The sequence below is a fragment of the Mixophyes fleayi genome, chromosome 7, assembly GCF_038048845.1.
Source record: "Mixophyes fleayi isolate aMixFle1 chromosome 7, aMixFle1.hap1, whole genome shotgun sequence".
In the NCBI taxonomy this organism is placed as follows: Eukaryota; Metazoa; Chordata; class Amphibia; order Anura; family Limnodynastidae; genus Mixophyes; species Mixophyes fleayi.
In genome coordinates, this window is record NC_134408.1 from 73,561,363 (window position 1) to 73,573,719 (window position 12,357).

General features: G+C 43.4%; 1 protein-coding gene across 2 annotated transcripts in view; it reads left to right on the plus strand.

Annotated features, from left to right (window-relative positions):
- The window catches only part of VPS16 (VPS16 core subunit of CORVET and HOPS complexes), a 521,592-nt gene that overhangs the window by 405,519 nt on the left and 103,716 nt on the right, over positions 1 to 12,357 (plus strand). The gene's annotated exons all lie outside the window — the stretch shown is intronic.

Below are 12,357 nucleotides of genomic sequence, written 5' to 3' on the forward strand. Positions count from 1 at the left end.
TGATCTCGGTGTGCAAGAACTTGACTGTTCCACATAGAGCCCTGACCTCAACCACATCGAACACCTTTGTTATGAACTGGAACGGAGATCGCATGCCAAGCCTTCTCGTCCAACATCAGTGTAAGCTGTTATCGCTGCAAAAGGGGTACCAACTCCATATTAAAGTATATGTATTTTAATACAATGTCATTACAGTCACTGTTGGTGTAATTGTCAAGCATCCAAATACCTTTGTCTATATAGTATAGCTTCTAAATAAAAAAGAAAGAAAACCAACATAGCATAATAACGTAAAATGCCTTGATAAAGACCCAGGATATCGGGTTGAAACGCGTTGGATTATGACCCGATGATCAAATGCCCAGGTGACATTATCGTGTACTTTGGACCTGAACTGCAGCAGTGTTTTATTGTATACAGGCACTTTTATCTTGGACATTTGGTACGGTGCCATTTTTATTGATTCTGATCATATTCATTGATTTTACTAGTTGCACTGTTTTATCAGGAATAAATGTATTTGTGAGATAATGCACCAGTGCGGTTGCTTTGTTTCCTTCTTTTGTATATTTCTATATGTTTGGAGTGGAGTGTGACAACACACGTGCTGAGACGTCTGTAAGGAAACGGAGAATTATTCTACAGGCCTATATTTGACTTCCTGAATGTAAGCTCATACCCTGAGGGGGAGGAAATTGGAGGAAGGATCACAGGTGCTGTATTGAAACTTATTATCATCGCCAAGTTTTGAACACTCCATACATGCCCATAGTGGTGGTGGACTTTACTTGATGTTTTACGTTATTATGCTATGTTGGTTTTCTTTCTTTTTTATTATGTACCTCACATGATGAGAGGATTGAGGGAGTGTATCTCTCTGATTTAGAAGTTCTCTGTGTTTCAAGAACGGGAGCGCCAGTGTACGTACCATTTTGTGTATTACAGTGTATTTTATTGTGGAGTTGTGTGTGGAAACTCTGAGGTATTTACACAGCTGCACACCTGAGTGAAGCGCCCTATTAGATCTTGTCTAAGTAGATTCATTTTATAGTATAGCTGTAAACATCAAAGGAGACCCACGTTTTCTAAAAGTTTCACGGTCATGGTACCTAAATGACTATTAAATCAGCAAAATATGTGTTTATGTTTTTAGATGGTTTGCATGTAATTATTTAATAAATAAAATTATTTAACCAGGAGGATATTGTTAATTCTGCCATATTTATTATTAATTTTATTGCTATTACATTATTTACTGATATTTAGTTAGAAAGGCACTCCTTACTGTTTTTTTTATAAACTGTCTATATCAATTATTTTTGCGTTGGCACCCCTCTTCTGTAAGGAGCTAACTCTCCAACTAATTACAGTTTTTGTGGGATTTAGTGTTATTATATCCAGTGCCTAGGAATGTTTGTTTGTTGTTTTTTTTGTTCTGTACAATGTCATGCCTTTCACGTTTTGCAATGCCTCAGAAGTCATTTGCTAATGACCTTTCCTGGGACTCTATCAATTTGTTTTTGTTTACATACACATCATTCTAATTTACTCCTCAGACTTGATTTTGCAATGTTTTCTGGGGATTTCGAACTACTATCAACAATTTATGCTCCCATTACTGAACTCCCCAAAGTAGGCACATTATTGAGTTTGTCTTCCACAAACAGTATTCTTGTTACGCTTCTCAGGAGATTTCTAAAAAAGTCAGTGTTATTGCTGGTCTTCCCAAGGTGTGGATTCTAACGATCCCATGGTCTTCACCAAGAACGGCTGCAAGGCTGGATGTATTTTGCTGCTGGAGGTTAGCCCACTGTCATCATAGGTGTTAGACGGTTGATAAGAGATCAGGGAGAGTAGACTATGTAGTGTAGTACAGCAAGGCAAAGCATGATTTAGTTAGCTGAAGTGGTACAGCACACACAGAAGAATCCTAAGCTGTAGTCAGTGGAACACCGGGTCGGATACACAGAAGATGCACCACACACAGGAGAGTTGCCGGTTCGGGTACACTGGAGCACCGACTGCAGAATGGTCAGTATGGATAACCAGGTCAGATACAGTGGAGCACAGACAGCGGAGTAGTCAGTATGGATAGCCGGGTTAGATACACTGGAACGCAGACAGCGGAACATATCCAGAAGCAGTAGTCAACAAGCCAGAAGGTCATACACAGGGAATCATCAGATTACACCAGGAAGGAACGCAGGGAGAGCCAGACGCCAGGTAGTAACCTGTTGCTCTGACACAGCTGCAGTGTCAAGGGGAGCTTTAAATACTTTACAGACTGTATATTCTTCCTCCCAGCCACGATCATGTGACTGCCCGAACCAGGAAGTGCTGACCTATACACAGAGGCAGACGAATCAGCAGCAGAGGAGTGGGAACGTGGGACAGGTTAGTTTCTAACAATTTGACTTCCAGATCCTGAAAAAATGACAATCATTAGTAACAAAGAATTAATTCCCATTATTTGTGTAACTTCCCACAGTTTTTGACATTTTCCACAGTCCGAGACACAGCTTTTTGACCTCTTTCATATGACACTGTCACACTGTTCTAATTATGTTGGAGGTGCTTCAGTTTTCTGGATTGTAAAGCTCCAATTGAATGTGTGTTTCACAATAAGCAATGTATTTTACCTTCTTGGTTCATATCTGAAATCGGAAGTCTTGGAGTTTATTAGTCCTTTAATTATTAAAAATGTCATCAAAAGGCATCTATGTAAAAGACTGAACTTATGGTTACACGTGTAATGTAAAGCTATAGATATATACACCGATCAGCAACAACATTAAAATCGCCTGCCTAATATTGGGTAGATCCCTTTTGTGCCGCCAAAACAGCTCTAACCCATCGGGGCACAAGACATCTTAAAGTGTACTGTGGTATCTGCCACCAGTACATTAGCAGCAGATCTGGGAATCTTTGGAGGCCAAGTCGACACCTTGAACTCTTTGTCATGTTCCTCAAACCATACCTGAACAATCTTTGCAGTGTGGCAGGGCTCTTATCCTGCCATCAGGGAATACCGTTGCCATGTCTTGGTCTACCACAATGTTTAGGTAGGTGGTACATGTCAAAGTAACATCCACATGAATGCCAGGACCAAAGCTTTCCTAGCAGAGCATTGCCTCCATCGGCTTGACATCTTCCCATAGTGCATCCTGGTTCCATCTTTTCCCAGTTAAAGAATGCACACACAACCAGTCGTCTACATGATGTAAAAGAAAATGTGATTCATCGGAAGGCCACCCTCTTCCATTGCTCCATGGTCTAGTTCTGGCATTCGCCCCTGTTAGAAAAAAATAACCTGAATTAGCAGATAGAAATGAAGAGCTCAAATAGAATTAAAACTAAAACAGACCCTTTGGTGGTGCCAAACTATAGCGTCTAGCAATATAAAATTATCATTAATTATTTTGACCACATATGTTTATTTAGGTCCAAATATTATATCTATACAGTTGATCAAAAATTGCTTTGTCGGGTATTCTACAGTGTATCCAAAAAGTAATTATCAAAGTTGCATTATCACTTCCTATACAGTTAGTATAAATGCACTGTACTGTAGCATAGCCAGCATTAACGTTTTCAGCAGTTTGTGCTGCAGTAGCTCTTCTGTGGGATTAATCCAGACGGGCTAGCCTTCGCTCCCTACGTGCAACAATGAACCTTAAATGCACATGACCTGTCAGGTGCCGCCCTGCGATCTCTTCGGGACGGCCGCCTGTGATTTACCCCTGCCTAGCAACCAGTCGTGTCACTTCTGGTCCCGGCCACACACTGCATACTGGTGCAACGAGACGCTATGCGCTGATCTCCCTCGGCGCTATTATTAAAACACTTCCTGGTCCTCCTACCAGTGCCAGAGTATCAGGTCTTCCTGCCTCCAGCGTTTCAGTGTGTTACCAGTTTCATGCATTGTTCCTGACCTTCCTTGTATTGCCTGTGACCTTTCTGACCCGGACCGTTTGACCACCTCTATTTGGATTCCCCTTTGTACTGCGCTTCCTGAACGTTACCGACCCGGCTTGTCTCATCATCCCTCTGGATTTCCTTGTGTACCTCTGCTACCAGAACGTTACCAATCCGGCCTGTCTGACACCTCTTTGTATCTCGCTGTTGACTTGTGGGAGGACCGCGACCTGCGTGCCCCTGTGGCAGAGTCGATACCTCATTGCGGGGGTCCCTGGTGAATACCAGGGGCACGTTAGATTCCGCACCTTCCTCTGAGTTGTGACAACAATAGCAGGTACGCAATATAGTTGTGACCGTATACTCTGGCCATGACGACTGAGGGGCCTGGTGAATCGTCAGCTCGAAAATTACTCCTGCACCTGAGTCAGCGAGTGGAACAACAGGAAGCAGCTCAGGCTCATCTCCTGCAATGCGTTAAAGGTTAGCATCCCGTTTCGATGTCCTACAGGGTACCTTTTCCACTTCTCCAGCCATAACCTCCTCTACGTCTGCGTCTTCCAGTGTGGTTACGGTCTCTACAGCGGCCTCCTGTCTGCGAATTCCGATACCTGAAAAATTTGACGGAGATCCCAAGAAGTGCAGGGGTTTTCTGAACCAATGCGCCATTCAATTTGAATGCAACCCAGGGACCTTCCCATCAGAACGCACTAAAGTGGTATTTATCATCTCCCTCCTCAGCGGTCAAGCTCCCCTCCTCAGCAGCACAACCTCTTTCATCAAGGCCTTTAGATGAGTCTTTGACGATCCCGGAAGAGTCGCTTCCACAGCTACTAGTCTGTTAAACCTCCGTCAAGGCGACCTGTCCGTGGGTCAGTATGCAGTTTAATTCCGTACTCTGGCTTCCTAGTTGAAATGGAACAACGAAGCACTGGTGGCAACCTTCTGGCAGGGTCTGGATGATCGGAATAAAGCCTTCCAGTCTCCTACTTAATTTCCTACCTTTTCTTCTACCTCTTCCCCTTCATTCCCCTTCCCTTATCCTTATCTCTCCGTCTCTCCCCCGTGTCTCTCTGTCTGTCTACCCCACCCCCTAGATTGTACGCTCCTTTGAGCAGGGTCATCTCTCCTCCTGTCTTCACCACTCTTAACTCGGCTCTCCAGCTACCTAGCCCTCCTCGAGGACCCTCTTCCCCCCCGTCCCCTCTCGCTCCCTCCTCTCCCCTTTGTGGTCTCCCTGTCATCCGGGCCCTCCCTCTTGGGCTCAGCCATATGCAGGACCTTCCCCTCTTCCCTCCCACGCCCCTCTAGCTGTGCTTTGAGCTCACTGAGTTACTGTGCTTATTGTTTACTGTACTGTGCTGTCTCACCTTGTATTGTAATTTTGTTTGTCCCTGTACGGCGCTACGGACACCTAGTGGCGCCCTATAAATAAAGATTAATAATAATAAAAAAAGATGAGCTAATTTCCAGAGAACTCCCTGCTGATCATGATTCCCTCATCTCGATGTGTATCAAGGTGGACTTGCGCTACCAGGAGCGCATGCAAGAACGCCCCTCTAGTAAACAGTTCATACCGCGGCTGGCGCCTCTGTTCCAAAATCCCATCTTGCCAGTAGATGAACCTATGCAAGTAGGACGTTCCAAATTGTCCCCAGAAGAAAGGGAGAGACGCTTCAAGCAACGCATGTGTCTTTATTGTGGAGACCCGGGACATCTTCTGAGAGTTTGCCCCAAAAGACAGGGAAACTCTTCCTCCTGAACGGTGGCAGGGAGGCCGCTTTAGGAGAGTCCACTGTTGCTCCCTACTCCAAAAATTCCCCAGAATTTCTTATGGCTGTAATCCCTAGCACCCCTAAAGGTCCCTTCTCCACCACGGCCTTTGTGGACTCCGGCTCCTCCGGGTACTTCATTTCTGTGGATCTTGCCTCGCAGCTCCAAATATCTTTGAAATCCTTGCCTCAACCGTTATCTTTGACGGTAGTCGTGTCATCAACGGCTCCATCTCCTCCATGACCTTCATAGCGAGATGATCCAACTTTTGGTTTTGCCTAAATCCATTAACCCCCTCATCTTGGGGCTACCGTGGTTAAAGATGCATTCACCTCAAATGGATTGGGGTCGCGCTCAAGTAACAGTGTGGGGTTCAGGATGTCTTTATAAATGGTTGACCAAGGTCTTGCCTCCCAAATCCCAAATTATGCCTCACTCCAAGCTAACCAGTCTTCCTGCTGCATTTATGGAGTTCAAAGATGTATTCAGCAAGATTGAAGCAGAAACCCTGCCTCCTCATCGTCCCTGGGATTGCGCTATTGTTTTGTCTCCTGACCAACCCATTCCCAAGGGGCGGACCTATCCGTTATCTCGTCCAGAGACGTTGGCCATGTCCCAATACATCACAGAAAACCTTAAACGGGGATTCATCCGTAAGTGCACATCCCCGGCCGGTGCAGGCTTCTTCTTTGTCAAAAAGGAGGATGGGTCTCTTCGTCCTTGTATCGATTATCGTCCTCTTAATCGCATCACCATTAAAAAAATCGATATCCACTACCCCTCATCTCTGACCTCTTTGACAGACTCAGTGGATCAAATTTTTTTTCCAAATTAGACCTTCGTGGGGCCTACAATCTGATTTGCATCAAGAAAGGGACGAATGGAAGATGGCCTTTAATACCAGGGATGGGCACTTTGAGTACCTGGTGATGCCCTTTGGCCTCTGTAATGCCCCGGCTATCTTTCAAATATTTGTCAATGACATCTTTCAGGATCTGTGATCCACCTCTGTGGTAGTCTATTTAAATGATATATTAATATTCTCTAAAGATTTGAAAACCCATCAGGAACAAGTGAAGGAGGTCCTACGCAGACTCCGGAAATACCACCTCTACTGCAATCTGGAGAAGTGTGTATTCGAAGTAACTGAAGTACCCTTTCTGGGTTTCATTGTGTCATGTCAAGGACTGTGTATGGATCCCACCAAGGTGACGGCCATCCTGGATTGGCCTCTTCCACAAGGCCTTTAAGCTATCCAAAGGTTCATTGGCTTTGCAAATTATTATCGCCAATTTATTCAGGGATTCTCCTCCATCATTGCACCAATCACAGCCTTAACCAGGAAGACCGCAAATCCTAGAATTTGTCCCCGGAGGCCACCTCTGCCTTTGCAATACTATTTTCTCCAGACGATTCCTTCCTAGTGAATACAATTACGGAATTGGGGATAAGGAGTTACTGGCCATCAAGGCTGCCCTGGAGGAATGGCGACATCTGTTGGAAGGGGCTATATATCCTGTTACTGTGTTTACCGATCATCGGAACCTAGACTTCATTCAGGAAGCACGTTGCCTTAACCCGCAGCAAGCACGATGGGCATCCTTCTTTGCTCGATTCAACATGGCACTCACATTTTGCCCTGGTACTAAGAACGGATGAGCGGATGCATTATCCCGCTCATTTGACCATTCAGATGGCCTAAAACCCTTGGTTCCTCAACATATCATTGATCCTTCAAAAATTGTGGCTCTCACTAGAACCAAGTCTTCCTCACCTCCTCCAGGCCGGTCATTTGTAGAACCCCACCTTCGGCTTAAGACTCTACAGTGGGCTCATTCATCCCGCATTGCTGGTCATGCTGGAATAAAGAAAACTACAGCATTACTTTGTCGTAGTTTCTGGTGGCCTACTGTACGTGCCGATGTATGCAAATTTGTTGCCTCTTATACTACCTGTGCCCAACACAAAACTTCTAGAAGAGATCCGGCAGGGCTGCTCAGTCCACTTCCCATTCCCAATGCTCCTTGGGAGAGTGTGGCCATGGATTTCATCACAGATCTACCTTCCAGTGCAGGGTTCACCACTATCTGGGTGGTCATTGATCGTTTGTGGGTATAACAAACAATGTAGACGTAATATCAAATATTCAAGTAAAGGAGCACTTGGGAAACAGTGATCATAATATGGTCTCATTTGAAATTAGTTTCCAGAAACAACAGTATAAGGGATCAACTAGGACTTTAAACTTTTAAAAGGCAAATTTTAATATGCTAAAGGAGTCTATAAAGAGCATAGACTGGGACAAAGCCTTTGAAGGAAAAAATACGGAAGAAATGTGGGCTGTCTTTAAAATGTTGTTGGAAACATACACGTATAAGTTCATTCCTATGGGAAATAAATGTAAAAGAATTAAGTCTAAACCAATGTGGCTAAATAAAAAGGTAAGGGAAGAAATGCAAAGGAAGAAGCGTGCATTTAAATTGTTTAAGTCTGAAGGGTCAGAGGAGTCCTTCCATAGGTACAAGGAATGTAATAAAACATGCAAAAAGGAAATTAGATTGGCTAAATTAGAAAATGAAAGGCACGTTGCAAAAGAAAGTAAGACAAACCCCAAAAAGTTTTTTAAGTATATAAATGGCAAAAGGATTAAAAAAGATAATATAGGACCCCTAAGAAGTGAGATGGGTGAATTGATAAATGATACTAAGGAAAAAGCAGAGGTATTAAACACGTTCTTTTCTTCAGTATTTACCAGAGAGGAACAAATGGCAGGAGTAATACATAAAAATGGAAATGAAACCATGCCATTAATTAATACTTGGTTGTCAGAGGAAGAAGTCCAAAGGCGACTGAAGAATATTAAGATAAATAAAGCTCCAGATGGCATACACCCAAGGGTCCTTATGGAGTTAAACTCGGAAATAGCTAGACCGCAATTCTTAATTTTCAGAGATTCAATCTCATCAGGCTCAGTACCAAGGGATTGGCGAATAGCAGATGTGGTGCCGTTGTTTAAAAAGGAGACGAGATCACAACCAGAGAATTATAGACCTGTAAGCCTGACATCCATAGTGGGGAAACTACTGGAAGGTATTTTAAGGGACAGTATTCAGGATTACTTGGTACGCAATAAAATTATTGGTGGGAATCAACATGGATTTGTGAGGGATAGGTCATGTCAAACTAATCTAATTAGTTTCTACGAGGAAGTTAGTGGGAACTTAGACCAGGGCAGGACAGTAGATGTGGTCTACTTAGATTTTGCAAAGGCCTTTGATACAGTGCCACACAAGATGTTGGTTTACAAAATAAGGGAACTGGGTCTAGGAATCAAAATTTGTACTTGGATCGAAAACTGGTTAGAGAATAGGGAACAGAGAGTTGTGATAAATGGAACATTTTCTAATTGGTCAAAGGTCTTAAGTGGAGTACCTCAAGGTTCCGTGCTGGGACCACTCCTTTTTAATATATTTATTAATGACCTTGGTGATGGTTTAGAGAGTAAAGTTTCTATTTTTGCAGATGACACTAAACTCTGTAAGGTAATAAAATCAGAGCAAGATGTAGCTTCTCTACAGAGGGACTTAAATAAATTGAAGGATTGGGCGGCCAAATGGAATATGGGGTTTAACACAGATAAATGTAAGGTTATGCATTCAGGGATCAAAAACAAGAACGCAATCTATAAATTGAATGGAATTAATTTAGGAGAATCTATAATGGAAAAGGATTTGGGAGTGCTCGTAGACAGTAGACTTAGCAAAAGTGCTCAATGTCAAGCAGCAGCTGCAAGGGCAAACAAAGTATTGGCAAGCATAAAAAGGGGCATAGATGCAAAGTGTAATTTTGCCACTGTATAAATCGTTGGTAAGACCTCATCTTGAATATGCAGTACAGTTCTGGGCACCACTCTATAAAAAAGATAATTTGGAACTAGAAAGGGTTCAGAGAAGGGCGACAAAATTGATAAAGGGTATGGAGTCATTAAGTTATGAGGAAAGGTTAGCCAGTTTAGGCATGTTTACTTTAGAAAAGAGGCGTCTAAGGGGAGATATGATTACTATGTACAAATACATTAGGGGTCAATACAGAGAGCTTTCATGGGAACTTTTTACCCCAAGGACCATACACAGGACACGTGGTCATCCCCTAAGGTTAGAGGAGAGGAAATTTCACAACCGGCAAAGGAAGGGGTTCTTTACAGTAAGGGCAGTCAAGATATGGAATTCATTGCCAGGGAAGGTTGTGATGGCAGATTCAATAGATATGTTTAAGAAAGGGTTAGACAAATTTTTAGCGGAAAGGTGTATCCAGGGATACGACTGTTAATTTAAAATGAAGGATAGTAGTGGATATAGGGTAAAAATAGGACTGCAATATTGAGTCTGGGGGGATTTTCAAAATTGAAACAGATTGGCGGTTGCTTACTCTGGATTAATTTCAAATATAAGTGCAGGATCGCAGGAGATCCAAAATAGGTTGAACTTGATGGACTGGTGTCTTTTTTCAACCTCATCAACTATGTTTCTCCAAGATGGCACACTTTATTCCTCTAACTGGATTGCCTATGGCCGGACGTCTGGCAGATATCTTTATCAAAGAGATATTCAGGTTACATGGCTGCCCTAATTAGATTTTGGACCGGGGAGTCCAATTCACCTCCCGGTCCTGGAGAACCTTTTGCCACAATCGGAGTTTCAAACTAAAGTTCTCTTTGGGGTATCACTCCCAAACCAATGGGCAGACTGAGAGAATCAATCAGGATCTGGAAACTTTTCTTCAGTGTTTTACTTCTGACAATCAGAACAAGTGGTCTCAATTTCTTCCCTGGGCAGAATTCTCCCATAACCAACATATTCATGAATCCACAGGATTCTCCCCGTTCTTTGTGGTATATGGAAATCATCCTGTCTTTCCGGATCCCTTTCCTGTATCCTCCTCGTCAGTGCCAGCCGTAGATACCCTCTATTGCTCTTATTTGGGCCAAGACCAAGACGGCTTTACTCAAGGCCACACAGCATCACAAGATCTTTGCAGGCCGTCATCGTAGAGCCACTCCCCTCCTGAAAGTGGGGGACCAGGTGTGGCTATCGACCCGGGATCTGAAACTTAAAGTTCCTTCAATGAAGATGGCTCCACGATTTATCGGTCCTTACACCATCCTGCAAGCTATTAATCCTGTGTGCTTTAAATTGAAACAGCCTCCTTCTCTGAAATGTCACAATACTTTCCATATATCATTACTACGACCATTGGTACTCAATAAATTCTTCCGACCTCCCTGTCGACCTCTACAAGTACAAACTTCTTCTGGAACAGAATTCGAGATTAACCGGATCTTGGCCTCTCGCATTTTTCATGGCAAACAGCAATAACTTGTCCATTGGAAAGGATATGGCCCTGAAGAAAGATCGTGGGTGGATAAGCAAGATCTTCACGCCCCTAAGGTCCTTGAGAAATTCCTTCAAACCAGAGGAGGAGGAAGAGGAGGAGGGTATACTGTCAGGTGCCGTCACGCGATCTCTTCAGGACGGCTGCCTGTGATTTACCCCAGCGCATCTGGTTGCTAGGCAACCAGACGCGTCCCTTTCGGTCCCGGCCACACACTGCATACTGGTGCGTCTCGTTGCTAGGCAACGAGACGCTATGCACTGATCTCCCTCGGCGCTATTATGACAGCGCTGCAGCACTGTCTCTCATTGAGCCTCTGTACTATAAAACACTTCCTGGCCCTCCTTCCAGTGCCAGAGTATCAGGTCTTCCTGCCTCCAGCGTTTCAGTGTGTTACCAGTTTCCTGCATTGTTCCTGACCTTCCTTGTATTGCCTGTGACAAAATTAACTAGGCGCTCATTGACTATGAATCCCTATATCTAAAGGAATAATGATGCAGGGTGGCAGTGAAAATATACACAATTTAATAAAAACAAATGAATAGAACTTGCATAGATCTCAATAGTAATACAATCACCTAAAATTGTCATAAAAATATCATTTAAAACAATATCAGATTAGGCATGGGTACACATACAGTGCAATAACAATATTAACATTAAAGTTGTGTTAAAATCCAAGCAAAATACCCGTGCCTCATGCACTATAAGGCAAATGAGTTAATAATTGACCTCCAGCCGATCTATTGCAACAATGTCCTCATGTTGAGCTGTATAATGCATCCAGTGTAGGTGTAATAAAGTACAGGCAGTGATAAGGGTCAACGATGTGATTGAGGTTATAGTCTATAAGCGTGGACCCTCCGTAAAAATGTTCATCCAGAATATGTAAACAAAAAAAGTTTGAATGGGTATTCCGAGAATGATGATATAGGTTATACTTGCTATTTAGGTTCTGATATGTCTACCGCGCGGCAGAGGGGAGACACAGACTGCTGTTTCCTGTATAAGATGTCCACACAGGCACAGCATCTGTGTCGGGTCTCCGTGATGATAGTCGATGAATGATGACGTCAGTAGGGGTGTGTCCCAATGCATTTCGTCCTCAACAGGACTTTTTCAAAGGTATGATGGACAGTTGTATTGAGTTGTTTTAAATAGAGCATAGATGTGCGTGATTGGTAGTCCGGAAAGCTATGTCTCTAATCAGTATCAGGACGTCGGCTGGAGGCTGTCTGTATCATGAGGTGTATTCTGAGTTGTATTGCCTGTGACCTT